Raw genomic sequence first — 15913 nt, 5'->3', positions numbered from 1 at the left:
GCGATTTTTATCTGATCTCGTATATATTTAGATTTCGTAAATATTTTCTTTTGGAGACCTTTTGACTATTGAGAACAAATAAAAAGAAAAAAAAACTACAATAATTACACACTGCTAACGGAGCTGGGATCAAACGAATACTGAAAAGTCCAGCAGGAGATTTACAGGAGCAGCGAGATGTGAGCTGACGCATTGGCGTATTGAAGAACCCCCCAGTGTTCCATCTGAACTCGACCTTTCAGGCCAAATCCACTTACGTAACTCATATTTAGCATAATATTCAATCAACTAGTTTTTTTAGGAGTACTTTTATGTAGCTTTAACTAGACAAAAACAATGTATAGTATTGACCTTCGAAGATTTACCATTGTTATCTATTTGTTTACTTGTAGGTTTCTTATAATAAGAATCGAGCTTGGTATCTTCGTAAATTTCCTATGCGTTTTCAAAGCATAAACAGTTCATGGCAATTATCCACGCTCATCGTTTTAGCTGATATTTGATGTGCGCGTAAAAATAAAATGTCGAACGATCTATTTGTTCCAAGTAAAATTAAGTGGTCCGATTTTTAGGACATCGTCTTGATAAGCAGTCTCCTGTTCCCCAGGATTCTCATGGGTACCCATGGTGAGTGTTGGAGAACTCTTGAGTAGTTCTTATGTGCACACAAGGTATTTACTCCTGCTGTCAATTTCAAACCAAAAAACCTGCCTGCAAAAAAAATTATCAATGTGCTAATAATTTAAAAATATCGTTTGACCGACGCACTTTCGTCGATTTCAACGAACTGGTTTATTGGAAATTGAAATTCTATTTTATACGTCTTTCATATTATAGGTCACCAATTTGTTCCAACGCAAAACAATCAAGTAAGCTGGGCCTGCAAAGCGAAAATCAATGTTTAGCTTAAATTGATTTCACTTAATCGTAGGGCGTTTAGATACACGTAAAAACAACGTCAGCAAAAAAGCTTTCTTCTCGTTGACCCCACGGTATTGTCAAAATACATACACTGCATCAGGTTTATGGGCGATGCAAGCCGACTAGAGTACTCTTGCCTTCCGCGGTATTCGAATGGGGTTTCGCGGTGTCTCGCTCGCACATAAATTTCGCTCCTCTCTCGAATCACTTAACGAAGATTTGTTCCACCGTCAATTTCTGCGTTAATGTGCGCATCGATGAAAAAGAACCTTTTGGCTAACGATATACCTGTCTTGCACTTGAAATCATCCATTTGTTTGCTTACTATGCATCAACGATGGAAAAAAGCGATCAGGGAATTAAATTGATCGCTGAAAATAGTTTGGAACGACTTGATTTACGCAAGACAAAGAACTGAGATTAATTTCAGAAGACAAAATATGTAATTCTCTTTTTTAGATTTTTTCTTTTAACTAGAATTCTAATTAGCTATTTACTATATTTCACATAGTGAATGCTACAAGAATACAGTATAATGCTGGTTTAGGAGATTTCTGGGGCTTCAGTAGTAGGTTTAAACCTTTTTTCTTTCTTTTTTTTTTTTTTTTTTTTTCGAAAACAGTAAACTAATTTGAGAGTTTTTTAATTTTTTTTTTTGTATAAATGATAGAAATAAGGGCAACTAGAAGTAAGCCCGTTTGTTAAAGCCTATGATCAGGTAATGCCCCTGAAATGTTGAATTTTTTCACTGTATTGGCGGCATTCAAACGGTTAACCGGATTCAAAATTTCCGCATTGTCGTGTATCGAGGATTACAAATTACAGTTCCTCTATTCGATCACATACGTTTGTAAATAAAAGTAAACGTATTTACACCATCATAGGTTTATCGATGCGCCGACAGCTGCCATTCTGAACCGGACTTGAGGAATCGCAGAAGTGGAAACAAGTGATAAAAAGGTTGAACCATTTTCACAGGCCTGGATCATCCCAGCATAAATAATATTTCGTATCTATATCTATCGAAGATATCTAATTATATTACAATTTACATTTTTTACATTACTAAACATTTAAATGAAACGATTTACTGGTGTTCGATCTACAACGGGTTCTTGTAGATATAATAGTACCGGTAGCAGCGTCTAGAGAGGAACATTTTGTTGGTAATCAATAGAATTTATAATAGGCGGTTAATATTTCATTGCTAATACAGATCTCTCCATTAGTTTATTCATGCTGGTTTTGGGTAAGAGCGCCTATTGTTTTGTCTTTGGAACCGTTTGCAATAAATATAAGACAAATTGGCTCTGTTATAAGAAATACAAGCAGAACAAATAGAGGTGCAGGCTTACATACGCGACTATAGATGAAGGATTTTTTCGTCTGCTGTTCCACTCGAAACAAATAGTCACAGCACATTTCTGAGCGTGATTATGTAACTTGGGAAGTTTTTCTAATATACAGGACACCCACGTAAAAAACGCGAATAGCATATAGGCTGCTGAAACGTTATGCTGATAATGGGGAGAGCTGCTTGCTTTGTTTGGCTATAGATTGAGTGCGGTTCGAGCTGGACTGAATTTTAAAGGGTGAGCTATATAAGACAGCTTTCATACTGCATTGAACAGTTGTGAAAAAATAACTAACTTGCTTTTCTGCCACCGCTTCGTTTGGCCGAAAATTACATCCTCAACGCCAAAAATACTTTTTTGTTTTGTTCAAGTCATTACATTGAGTTCTATGCCATATGAGACGGTATCATTTTGTCGTCCATTGCTTACTGCAAGGAGGAATCCGAATGATTGAATTGTTTTTGAGTACTGCTCCCCATGTTAAGCTCATGTATATATGTTATACTGAACTAATGCGTAGTATTTTCGTGCTTCTTTCTTTCCCAAAATTCTTTTCGGGAGAAACTCAGATTGGTGGAGCGCGTTGTCGAAGAGAAATATTTTTGCGGTATGTTGATCAGAGAAATTATCCTACGCTACTAATTCGTTGAGCATTTAAATGTCATGTTCCCTAAATTCCTATAGATAGATGTGTGTGCTATTTTGAATTTACCCGGTGAACTTATGTCGCACTTTCATTGCTCAGCATGAAGGCTGCACTATGTTACCGACAAATGTACGTCGAACATTTGAGTGAATTATATCTTGAAATGTATTTCGGTCCTAAATGACTTGAGCGCTAGGTCATATAGCCCAGCGCTGGACGCTATCTATAGAATGAAGCAATCTACTCTGGTAGCCCTTGTTATCAACGCTCGTGCAGGAACGACCGAGATCTGCCTTGTTTCGTACAAAGTGGTCTAGTAACTAGCAGCCAGTGGACTTGGAGTCTAAGAAGGTGCCTAGAAGAAAGAAAGACTGAACGCAGCCCGAAACTGTGCACGAAGCCCTATTGTGCAAAACCGCATTATTACGACAGCTTGAAGCTGCGTTAGAAACTGCAGCTGCTGGTACTTCAAATAGGCTTACTTCAACATATGTCCATCTTTGCGTCGATATTTGTCTAGAAGCTACATAGCTTATCTCACGCGTAACGATTATGCCATATCACAGCATTCTCAAGTCGAGGCCAATTGCGTACAAGTTTCTAGTTAACTGAGCACAAACGTCCCGTATAGTTGGCAGCGCGACCGTCAAGCAGGGAAGAATTGGCTCTTGGAGCATGGTGCGATCAGCTTTCCTTGCAGCAACCTGAAAATATGTTTTTGAGGCACGCAATGGGCTCCGATAAAGAATCTTAAGATTTTAATGGAACGACACAGCATTGCTGTACGTATCTTTAAGCAAGACGAGAAGCCTTTTTTTTTACAGTAATGACCCCCTTAAAATAGAATTGCGTGCAGTGGAACGTAAGTAGTTCTCCAAGTGACACGAAAAAAATGTAAAATCATTGTTACAATATTCGCTATCCGCAAGAGGAAATAGAGATTTGTTGTATTTCATGTTTCCTGTGGGTGCACTGCAAGGGCCATATGCTAATGGGTACACCCGCTGGGAGCCAGAGTTTTGAAAACGTTCCCGAGTATATCGCAAAGCAAGTCTTTGAAGATTGGCTTAAGCATTTCATTGCCACCGGTTGATGGCCCTCAGAGAAGCCATCTCTGCTAATCTTAGAGGGCCACGAGGCTCATACAAACCTAACTACGATCCTTTCGAGTACGGCTTCCACATCGCTATATTTCCTCTACATTGTTCGAATAAGCAACAACCCTTTCCGATAATACAGTTCAATAGAACGTTATTATTAATTTACCGCAGGAGGACCATGATCTATGGTGTAGTAGGATTGGCTAAGCGTGCATACTAAATACCATTTACGATGACAAATATCGTTAGAGGATTTCAGAGGACAGGTATCTTTCCGTTAAACGGAAATGTATTCACAGCAGAAAACCTTCTTCTTTCAGTAGTACAGACTAATAATCAGCCGGGGCCGTTGGGTCATAACGGAGTTTCTGGGCAGCCGATCATCGTCACAAACGGTGGTTCCGTAACGGGCAGATTTGTTGCCGTTAGCCGTTCTATCGCAAAGAGCAAGAGACGGAACCCGTAATCATCCGTTATGCTTATAAGATATTAGCAGAACCGATTTTGAGGATATGGACTCCTCCGTCTTAGCGGTCCGACAGAGTCAATTACACTCAGCTATGGTATTTAACTAAATGTGCTGCCTTTTTGTTTACAAATACGTTTAATTATTTAATGTTTAACAATGTTATAGAAATGTTTAATAAACATTTTGAGATAAAATTATTAATGGCCAACGAGACAAATGTTTTAAATTGATTATTTCTAGCAAATTAATAATTTATTTGTGTACCACGTAAGGGGTACTTCGTCGTACACTGTATTCGCCAGGGGCCTTGGCGAATACAGTGATATCATTTTCCTTTACCTAAGACAGCATTTGGTGAAGTTGAAAAAGCCAAGAGTCACTGGCTTAAGCCCGCCATCTACGGAATGTCGTACGGCAGCTTCTGTGTAAATCTCCTAATTGAATCTCAATTTAAATCAATCAAATCTCAATCAAAATTTATCGAAAAAAAAATGATTTCGCTATCATCCCGATTACAAAAGCTAGGAACTAGAATCTTTATAGCGATTTCGTACGCCCCGAAGGAAAGCTGGAAAAGAGTATAAACATTAATTTAGTTTAGTCTGTGATTGCGGGGTCCATAGCGATCATAAACTAGGCGTAATTTTTATAAATTGTCTTCAGTGTTGTTCTTTCGGCATGGCTCCCACCAATTTTGATAGAGTATTTTGGTGACTATAGTCGTTCGTTTGCGATTGTAAGCAGTCCAATGGCAAGGAAAGGGCTGTCATGAAGACACTGAGTTTTTTTTACAATAGGACAAATAAATTCTACGAGCTCTCGAGTATTCGCCTATTAAATCTAGGGACATATAAAGTAATCTACGTGCTAAGTCAAGCGTAGACATACTTCGTTCTATACTGAAAGTCAGCCGTTTAGAACAATGCAGTGAACGTAAAACATGTGACATTTTGACTTTGAAGCTATCGCTGGAGGTCGGTATAATGCAAATTCCCACTAACATCTTTTTATTTTCCGTGTCGAAAGGTGGAGTGAGCTACCGAGAGCCGTTGAGGCATTTCGAGAGCGTCCACATTTGAGTAACTTTAATACAGTTACTCAAAACGCTTATAGAGCTAATTATAAGCAAAGACTCGTATACGTATGTTTTGTGACATTGGTCATAGCTCTTTAAAGATGAAGTATCCTCCAAAATGTATTAGAACGGGATTGCGGCACAGGCATTATACTTTGATTTTTGTGACTCCTGCGATATAAATTTACCTAAAATAGCAGTGTGGTAACGTAAGAATGACGGACCCGCATAACAACGAACACATTACTCCGAACAGCTATCTGTTGTGTACCTTCTACGTCATCGTCGAACTCAAACTGCGGTTCGTTGAAAACATTTCCCTCTATAGTCGCATGATATTTTTTTTATCTGTATGCATGAGTTGATTATTCGCTGCGGCTTCTTAAACACCACAGATCCATTACATTCTATTCATACAATGTATTTAAGCACAGATCTTTGGAAACCCATCTCACTATGTGAATATATAAATCTGGGTTTTTCCGAGTTCAATGAGTACTGGTAAACTCAGTTTGAGCTAATCTAATTTCTGGTAGCTAAGCTTCCTGTTAAGACTTCTACACGCCGCCTCAGAGTGGTTGTTTCAGGACGTCGGTCATAGGCGTGGGCTTCTCACGTGGAACGGCTTAAACGCAGGTAGTTCTGCTATATGTTACAAATACTAAATCAATCTCTCGGTGAAGATCTAGATTGAGGATGCTCTGCAAAAATACGGGTGATAAGGCCTTACCATTACGGTACGTAGAGATGCCTAATTAGGTCACGATGTAGGCGAAATGTATATGTTTAGCTTGATTACGTAACGAGACCTTCCCATACCAAGGAGATGGTTCCGAAGATTTAAAAATATATATACACAATTCAAACATTGTCGCGTCCTATTTACGATACTGGTGGAACAGTCATTTGTGCGTGTAACATTTGATGTCTTTTGCAATAGCCCAGAAAGCCAGTGGCAGGAATACACATGTGTGTTGTGCCAATCTACATTTTTCAAGGCCTTCAACATGAATGGCAAAACCTTTGTGTAATAACAGCGTCATAACGATGACGCCTCCCAATAGTATCTTTTCAACGGCATTATAATGAGATCTTGCTGCACATCATCAGTTGAATTGTTATATTCTACTCAAAATATAACAAAAACCTTTGTAGAATTGTTTGAAGATAATTCGCGTCTGATAACCTCAACTTGATCGTTAGATGTGAGATAAATTCTTCAAACTATGCACTGATATCACTCTCAATGACAAGAGGAAGAAATATATCTTCTCGGTACTATTATTTTCTTATATTTTATCATGAGAAGGAATCACCGCAACAGCTGTAACACCGGAAGCATCGAATAAACGCTCGAAGGCGTCTAACGTGACTTTTTTATAGGTGTCATGTAAAAATATTCCCGCAACTCAATAAAGAAAACGCAGCAAGTAGAGAACGTGAGTGGTTTAGCGAAAATTCTTACAGAAGGCTCTCTCGCCAGAGCTTCGTTCCGCAAGAGAAAAACACTGTTATATATTAAAAAGGTCTGTAGACGATTTAAGTGAAAACGGCATACACTGACCAAAGTCATAAATGGAGCACGAGAATGCAGTCTTTCAAGCTCTGCTCCAAGCATAGAACAAGCATTAGCTTTTGTTAAACTTATAGCAAAAAGAAAATGTTCATCTGATAGAGTAAAATATGAATATAGTATATCAGAATTTATACTCATAAGAAATATTGTCATGTACTTACTTCGCTCTGACTGCTATAAGAATGAGAAGGTACATTTTCTTTAAAATCATATACACAGGCCCCAGCTTACTTAGGCCAAGCACGATTAGCACATGAGGGCGCCGAGCATTCTCGAAGGAAACCCGTTTCAGTGGGATAGATTGTGGCAAAAAGGTTCCGGAAAAGCGAGATTGGAATCGACATTCCCCTGGGTCCTTTGTTGTTCATGGCACGCTAAGGAGAATTCTTTCTTTTAGAGAGAAATTACGCAATAGAGTTGTTCAGAACATTAATCAACGTACAGTTTGATTATAAAAAAGCTCATTCATTAGTTAAGGGCCCCGCTTTTGCCGTGACCGCTGATATCCAATAAGGCGTTGCTATTCATGGACCGTTTAGTGAAAGTGTAAGCACGGAACCCGTTACGATAGATTAGTATACGAAAGTTAGTAATCACAGCTGGTTAGCCTCCTTATGATATATTTGACTGCCATTGTATTCAGAGAGTAGTTCTACTAAAGTTTACTTACTGTGTACTGTATAGTTAACGATGAGAGTTTATACGTAAAGCAGGTGGTCTTGTTGCGTACTGATATTCAATAGATTAATAAGCCTTTTACCAGAAAGGTGAAACTTCAGGAACCTGAATGGTTTGCAGTCTGACAAAGGGATACCTCGCAAAGTTTCCGCAAAGAAGGGAGATTTTTCAGCCTCTGATTTCCTTAGTACGTTGCTTCTTTGCCGTGTGCTCTTTTACATCAAAGCGATTTTGAACTACGTCCAATACTACTTTTCTATTTAGAAATGCTCAATTGTCTTTTTGATTCGGTCACGCTTTCATTAAATCCTCTTGTTTTTGTTGACTTATATTTCATTCACGCTACGCCGATTGAGAGTTCCATTATGTGATTGAACGAAAAGGCCGATAAACGGCATTAGCGTTGAATCAGCTAAGTGTATATAGCCTTTGAAACCTACCTTACTGTACTCATCGTTCTACTGTCTTTGTCGAACTGGGGATTTGGTATTTTCCGTCGTGAACGTCGAAAAGATGCATATCCGACATTATTATATTCATTAATTTCGTACTGGAAAAAGTGTTGCCAAAACAAAAAAAAAAATTTGCGAAGTTCACGGCGAGCGTCTCCAGTGTTACCACTTGCTAGTTTTAACTTAATTGCTGCAAAGTCGAAGACTTCAATTGAACGACGAACTAAGCTTTGGAAAGCCACGAGCAGCGCAAGATGACGAACTGCAAAATGCAATGCCGTCGACCCGAGAGCCCTCCACGGAGAGAGAGAGAGAGAGAGAGAGAGAGAGAGAGAGGAAAGTAGCCCCCCGTTGACTTAAAGGAAGTGAAATCACTAACCGTTTCGAAGTATGCCGTTCACACAACACAGAACAAGATCATTTCTATACAAGATCATTACCGGCGATAAAAGATGGATCTTTGATGACACCCCTAAGGACAGACTCGAATAGTTAGATTCTGACAGCCTCCTAGTTCGATGTCACGAAGAGATATACATTGTTAAACGTTGCATTTGTGCATATGGTGGGATGAAGGACGGGTGTTATACCACGAGCTAACCAAAATAGTTACGAGATAGTTACGCAAATCGGCTCGTCCGTTTGAGTCAACAAATTTAAAAAAAAATCTTGGACTAACAGAGTACGACGTCGAACGACATTGCTACAGTTCGATGCTACCCTACATACTGCTTTGCTAAGCCAGCGGGCCCTAAGAGATTTCCAATAGGAAGCTTTACCCCACCCGACGTACAGCCCGGACATGCTTCCACTTGATTATGCAGCACGGCCAAGAAGACAAACAAAACAGCCGGAGTTCGCAAATGGATCGATGAATGGATCGCTTCCAATAACGAAGCTTTTTTTTTGCGGAATACCAATTAGCAGAACGATAAAGAAAGGTCGTAGGAAGTGAACAGCACTACTTTGATTAAAAACATTCTTTTTTTTTTTAAATTACAGTGAATTAGCTGAAAAAAAGAGAGAGCTTAGGTAAGCTCATACCTCTATGCATATACCTATAGGCTTGTTTTGCACTTAGTTTCTGCGAAACGAAGAATCATAGGCATCAAGCAACGTTATCAATTACTGTGCACCGATTGTAAAATGCAGATAGCTGATAGAGACAGAGTGAGTTCGTCTATGGTGAAATTTTCTTTGCTCATATTAACTGTACTGACCTAATATATGTTAACATTTAATATTATTGATTAGGATTATATTAATGCCCCAGCAGCTTCTGGATAAGGCCACTTTTAAATACACGCTTTCACTATGTAAACTAAAAAAAAAATCTCATTTCGTTTGTTTACACACAGATTGTGCAGTTGGTACTTGGTGCGGTAGAGTCGAGTTTTTCCTAAGATCCTCCCACCGCTACTTAAGCTATGATACATTTGTAATTTTCTACCTCTAACTAGTAATTACACTTTTTCCTGTCGTCTTAACTGAATTTTTTTCACCAAGATAAAGACAAACATTTTTCCATCATATGTATGTCTTCGGTTGGACCTCTATGTACACATAACCCTAGTGCTATACCTCAATGATGGATAGCACGTTTAGGCAGGTCTCTATAGGCTCTGCCAAAGCGTATTAAGTATCAGGTGCTAAGAAATATACCGTAAGGAATCAAGCTTCAAGGTTTTTTACTGTCGTGTATATAAGGATACACAGGCGAACAGGAATAAAAATACATTGCCCTACTTTAGCTGGACCATGACGATATGTGCTGAACTGCCAATGAAAGAGGGTTGAACGAATTTGCCTGAATTTCCGCTATACGAAAAAGATAAAATGTATCATTTAAGTTCTTTTTACTGCTTTAGCCTTAAAGGCAATTTCCTAGTCTTATTTAATTTAGCGAAGGTATTATAGAAGTTTCCATGAATACATAAAGTATATATTTGCCATTTATTCCACAAAAAGATCTTGTAGAACTGTATTTTGAGACGATTATTTTTTAATTACTTAATTTTTAATTACGATTAATCATTTATTAAGCCAAGGTATATGTAGGGCTCAGAATGGGCAAAAAAAAACACAAACGCACCATTCAGACGCATGAACGGTCCCTAAAAATGGTTTGTGACGCATGATAAGAGCTTTTTTCTGTGATACAATAGCATAGTAGGACAATTAAACGCAGTTTTATCAACAGATATTTGTAAATCCGGGAGCTGCTTCCGATTTAATCTATTCTCGGTATAGCCAAATTTCATCTGCAATGTTTCATTGTTTGTAATATGGTGCGTCCTTGTGTAGCCCGAGTTAGCCTTATTGCAATAAGGAATACGATTAAAAAGAAATGGACGTCGGAAAACGTGTAAGCGTTTGATAAACTTCTGTATTTGACGATTTGGTTAACTGCAAAGCGTGAAACTTACGGATATGAAAGAACATGCATTTCCGTCAGTGTCGGTCTATGTATTCTCGAAGCTGATAAGTGTCAAAAAAAAACCCCAGCATATAAATTAGGTCTTCTCCTAGAATCCCACTCGAATGCTGTTACCTACCGAAGTCATTTGCAATGATAGCTTTCCCCTCTAATTCTTATGTGTGTGCTCGCCGTTCCCGTAATCCTGACTAGTGCTTTGCGACGGCCTTTGTGTGGCCCTGAGGGGACGTTTGATAAAACGCTATACTTATGCAGATAAAAATTCCGTTTAGATAGCATACACAACAGAAATCATAACTGTCCACTACGTGCTGTTAGGATGTAATGAAGAACTCCGTTGGCTCTATTCTAGTACCAATAAGCACGTATGAAGCGACTGTATTTATCTAGAGGCAATTAAAGATCCGAGAGCCCACGAAGTCGTAGCGTACCTTATTATGGTAAAACGTTAGAGAGTTATTATGGTTGTGTTTAAAATCGGAAAGAAGATTTCAGCTAGGGAAATAGTTAGACTGAAAATATAAGCTTACTTAAGAAGTAAACGACAAGCAACATAAACGATCTGGTTGAGTCTTTGTGATAAAACCCAACTTGCAATGGGTTAAGGAACACTTTATCAAAGCCTGAAAAAGGAAAAAATTGATCAGAATTAATAGTCGGTTGTGCTAACTGTATCGAGGTTTACCGAGAAGAACGGTTGCGGGGTTATCGGTTCAATCAACAAGTTTTGCTATTGTAGATTAGGAAATGATACTTTATTTCTGGAGTAAACGCTTTGCGGGCGATCTGTGGATACCATTGCCTTAAAGATGCTTGCCCTTTGCCAAAAATAAAGTTTCTTCCTTTTCTAGTCTGGGTCTAGACAAATTAATTATACGTAAGTGATTTCAATGTCGACTTTGATTGCTATACAAATCAACAGAGATTTTCTATTATGTAATAGTTCAGTATATGCAATCATAGTTCTACAATAACACGACTGAAACCAATCTTTGAGATAACCAATATTTAACAAAATTCGATAGATGTCCAGCCGGTTAGGCCGGATGGCCTATTTTACAATTGTAGCTATCTGAATAGTTGCTTTCGTCGGATATACATTTGTTGCGATGTAGCGACGTTTTCTGATTCGTTCAATTATTGGAGAACCGGTTTCAAATGAGGTTTCAAGTACATGCAATACCAAGGCCAGCGCAGTAGTGATAGGAATGATACACATAGATTTCTGCTTATGAATGCTTATTAGGCCCCTCAAAAGAGTCACCTACGTGCTCAGTGTATAGAATAACGTTTTGTAGTAGATGGTGCCTCTCCTTTTCTAAGGAAACGATCGGATTCAGCTTTCATAGATGTCAGTGAACTGCACGAGCCTACGACACGTATGGCACCCCAAGACGCGCCGATTTTTGTTTTGAAATATACAACCAATTATGAGATAGGTTCCGCTCGGTATCAAGAAGTTGCAAAATCGCTACAAAATGCGGTTACCATCATCTTCGGTAGATCACAGTCGTTTTTCTAGCATATAGAATGCCCCGGGAGTGCTTTGCTAGAAAGAGATGTACGGACTGATACGAAAGTACGCCTTCGATCCTGGGGAGCAAGCATCGATACACTTTGAAAAAAAATTACATATGAATATAATTGCGGTAGGTCACAAAGTGTTATCGATGTATGAGTCTTGTATCCTTTCTCTCTAGCGTGCGCCACCTGAATGAATATCAAGAGAATACCGCCTTTCATTTAGGCGGGCTGAGAGGGCATCGCACCGAATAGTGTATAGCATCGAAGATGAACGTAGGATGCATACTATAGATTTTTCGCACTTGCATACATACGCATGCGGTATCATAGAACATAACAGAGTAGGTCGGGTACGAAAAGGTTTGGCATGAGCAAAAATCATATAGGTCAGTTGCGATCCTGTACCTGTTTTGGGAATTCTATAGCGCAAAACACCTCAGCTATGTGTACGAATAGAAAAATTGTAATTTAATGAACGTATTTAGTGACAAATACGGTCCAAGTGCTCCTGTATTCTGTCAGCTATCTGAAGATGTGGGGCGTAGACTGTTGCTGGCAGAGTTTGGGTGAATTCTAAAATAATTTCTTGCCATCTCCGTAGATTATTGGTAGCAGTTTACGTTGCAAATTGTAAGATCTATGCTTTTCAATAGTTGGTCGACTCTTTCCTACAGGTAAGTTCCTGTACATGGTACAGATCTGCTGATTAGTTCAACTTGATTGTAGTTCATATGCTATAAAACTGTAGCCGGCATTGACTAAGCCAGTCAATATGACGTTTCGTAATTGATAAGGGATCCGCTGATGATTTTATATCCGGATCGTACCGAAAACGCTGTCCGAAGTACAATAGATCATTTTAATTAAGCAAGGCTTGTAATATGAATGTATATAAAGGTGTCCACCCAAAACGATTGAATCAAGCTTAGATCTATTTCAAGACCTTGTTGCATTGAGCCCAACACGCCTAAAGAATCAGAGTATTCAAATGTATTAAGTATTAGTTTCGCGCAAGTAAAGCGTTTGCATTCTGGGCAATACTACGATGTACGTACGAGTAATACGACGATGACAACGAAAAACAGATATTTGATAATATCCTCACATCGAAACTCGTCCAACGGCTCCAGTGGTGACCGAGTGTTCGACTGTTCGTGTTTACTAATCCGGTTAACGTTGTTGACACTTACGTAAGAAGTATTAACAACGTTAACCGGATTAGAAGCCCTGAAGTATATTGATACCAATTGAACGCGTGAACGTGCCGAAAATTCAGTTTCATTGAAAAATAAAGGGCCCTAGTTGGATTGACATGCGCATCGAAGTGTCAACGAGTAAAGATAAAAAGGATTTAAAAATGTTAGCTTTCTCTATTGTGTATACGTAAGGGCTGCCATATCACACTCTAATTGTCAATTGCTTCTTCCTAAGAAGCACTAATTAGTTACGGAATAACGCAGATCTGTGGACCCTGTAGCTTAACTGACAGAGGCATTTAGCGTACCGTACTACCTAGATCCACGCTTGAGTGTATAAAAATAATGCTCCCATTGCGGTTTTGTTCAATGCTTGTCTTGTGAACGATTCTAGGCTTCCAAAACCAACGAGAAACAAGCAATTAAATAAACTTGTTAAAATCTTCTCTACTAATTGGTTCTACCGTGCGCGAATTCACATTGGCGCCTGGAATGTAACGCTAGTCGAAGCTTATTTCTGTGTTTTTCTTGTATTCGATCCGAAACACAGATTACGGACCTGACAGGACGCGATTCCTTAATGCGTTTTGTACGCAGTGTTGTTTATGGTGACCTTAACACATAATTCTGTTAGCTCGTGATTCAGCGCTGTCATGCACGTGATAAGATTTCAGCGAAGTTTCGATAAATGTTTGGCCAGCATCATAACGTTAGGCAGGCGTCTAAGAAGACAACGGATCTGCAGGTTCACCATACATATACTTACGAAATACATATATATTTGATAAAAGAACCTTGATTGATAAAACAATGTAGAACTAGCCATCCGTAATTACACCTTTCGTAGGATGCCCAGGTGACACAATATATATATTGCGTCACTGTGGCATCCTACGATTTTATTCAGTAGAAGTAACGAAGCTAACGTGTACATTCAACGCAAACTGTTAGCCTTTTCTATTTTTCAACATAAAATCATTTGAACATTTCCACAAATATTAGGTTAATTAATAGTGTAAAATATTAATTTGATTCTGGGCAGAAGGGTCATTTCCGTAGACCAATATGCGCTAGTACGATGGGCTCCAAACCCAACTGATAGACGTATTGTATATCATTTAACTAGTTCGAACGGGCTGGACAACATGACCGGTTGATTATTGGGGCTTCGGTCAGACCTTTATGTGACGATAATCCGTTATGCACAAGGTATGCAGCCAGAACCGGCGCTTGTGACCCGTACATGCGTTCTGTCCGGTACGTAAGGAAGGATACTTCAGGCAGAGAAGCCTTGTTTCGTAGAGTATTTTATTGTTGCTGGGTAGGATTACTTGGCTATCGTTGAATAAACATACAAAGTATACATTTGCTACTCGTAACGATGGAGGAAAAGAAAGATAAACATATTAATTAATTATATTAATAATTATTATATAATAAACATTATATTAATAATAAGTCCATCAAAAGACATGTATGTTGAACTACCTACATCTTGTACGCTAACAATTACGTAATGTTATTGCTCGTTCAACCAACGAAGTCAACTCAACTGTAGTTTTATATACTTTCGAGACGAAACCTAAAGGAGCGCGATAATTCGGCTGGCAAGCACTGTAACCTGTCTATTCAAGGCGATGAGGTGGCCTGAGAAAAAGTTCTTTGTTCCGTCGACCTGCAAACTAATCACCTATAGTATAGTAATAACTTCGGGGGATTGAATGTGCGTCAAGTCCTACTAATCTTATAGCAATTGATGGTTTAGATTTAGTTAGATGGTTTAGGTTGTCATGTGCACGGGGTTTGACATACGCTAATCAAGATCGGTGCTTCCTTTTTTTCAACTGAAGCCACATCACACGACGGAAGCGCGTCTAACCTGTTACGCGTGTCAGCGCTGGCGTTTTTTAGTTGCTACTACAGACTGATTGAGTTAACCCTCACCGTGATTAGACTGAAGTCACTGAGACGAATGAATTGACTGGACCTGTTTCATATGGTCCTTAAGAAATAGAGAGACTCTACTGGTCGAAAATGTTTTTATTAATAGAAATGTTTGTTGCTAAGGTATCAGTTGTCGCTGTCGCCAATGCCGTACAGTCTGAACGGGTCAAAACTGGCCTAATGATTTTCTGCTGACTGTCTCAGTTGTATTTGATGATTAGAATCTAATTATCCTTTTTATCTTAAATTTAAGATTTCGGATTTAACTAGAGTAAGCCGAAAAAGCATACCCTATTTTTAATATAAACTTTGTTTTATTAACAATTTATCTCGCGATTAAATATTTCTATTATAGCAGCACGTTATTAACTAATGATCCTAGTGCCCCATTTGTCTATTTTTGGCTCAGCACAGTATGTACAAATTAGAGCACCTCCAATTCGGGCATTAATTAACAATAAAGGTACAACGTTGTGTACCAGAATGAATCTATAAATAAAAAGATGCCGGAGATTTGGAGCGTGCTAATCCCGCGTTGGT

The sequence above is a fragment of the Varroa destructor genome, unplaced genomic scaffold (assembly GCF_002443255.2).
Source record: "Varroa destructor unplaced genomic scaffold, Vdes_3.0 BEIS01000002.1, whole genome shotgun sequence".
Taxonomy (NCBI): domain Eukaryota; kingdom Metazoa; phylum Arthropoda; class Arachnida; order Mesostigmata; family Varroidae; genus Varroa; species Varroa destructor.
Note: the sequence above shows the minus strand (reverse complement) of the source record.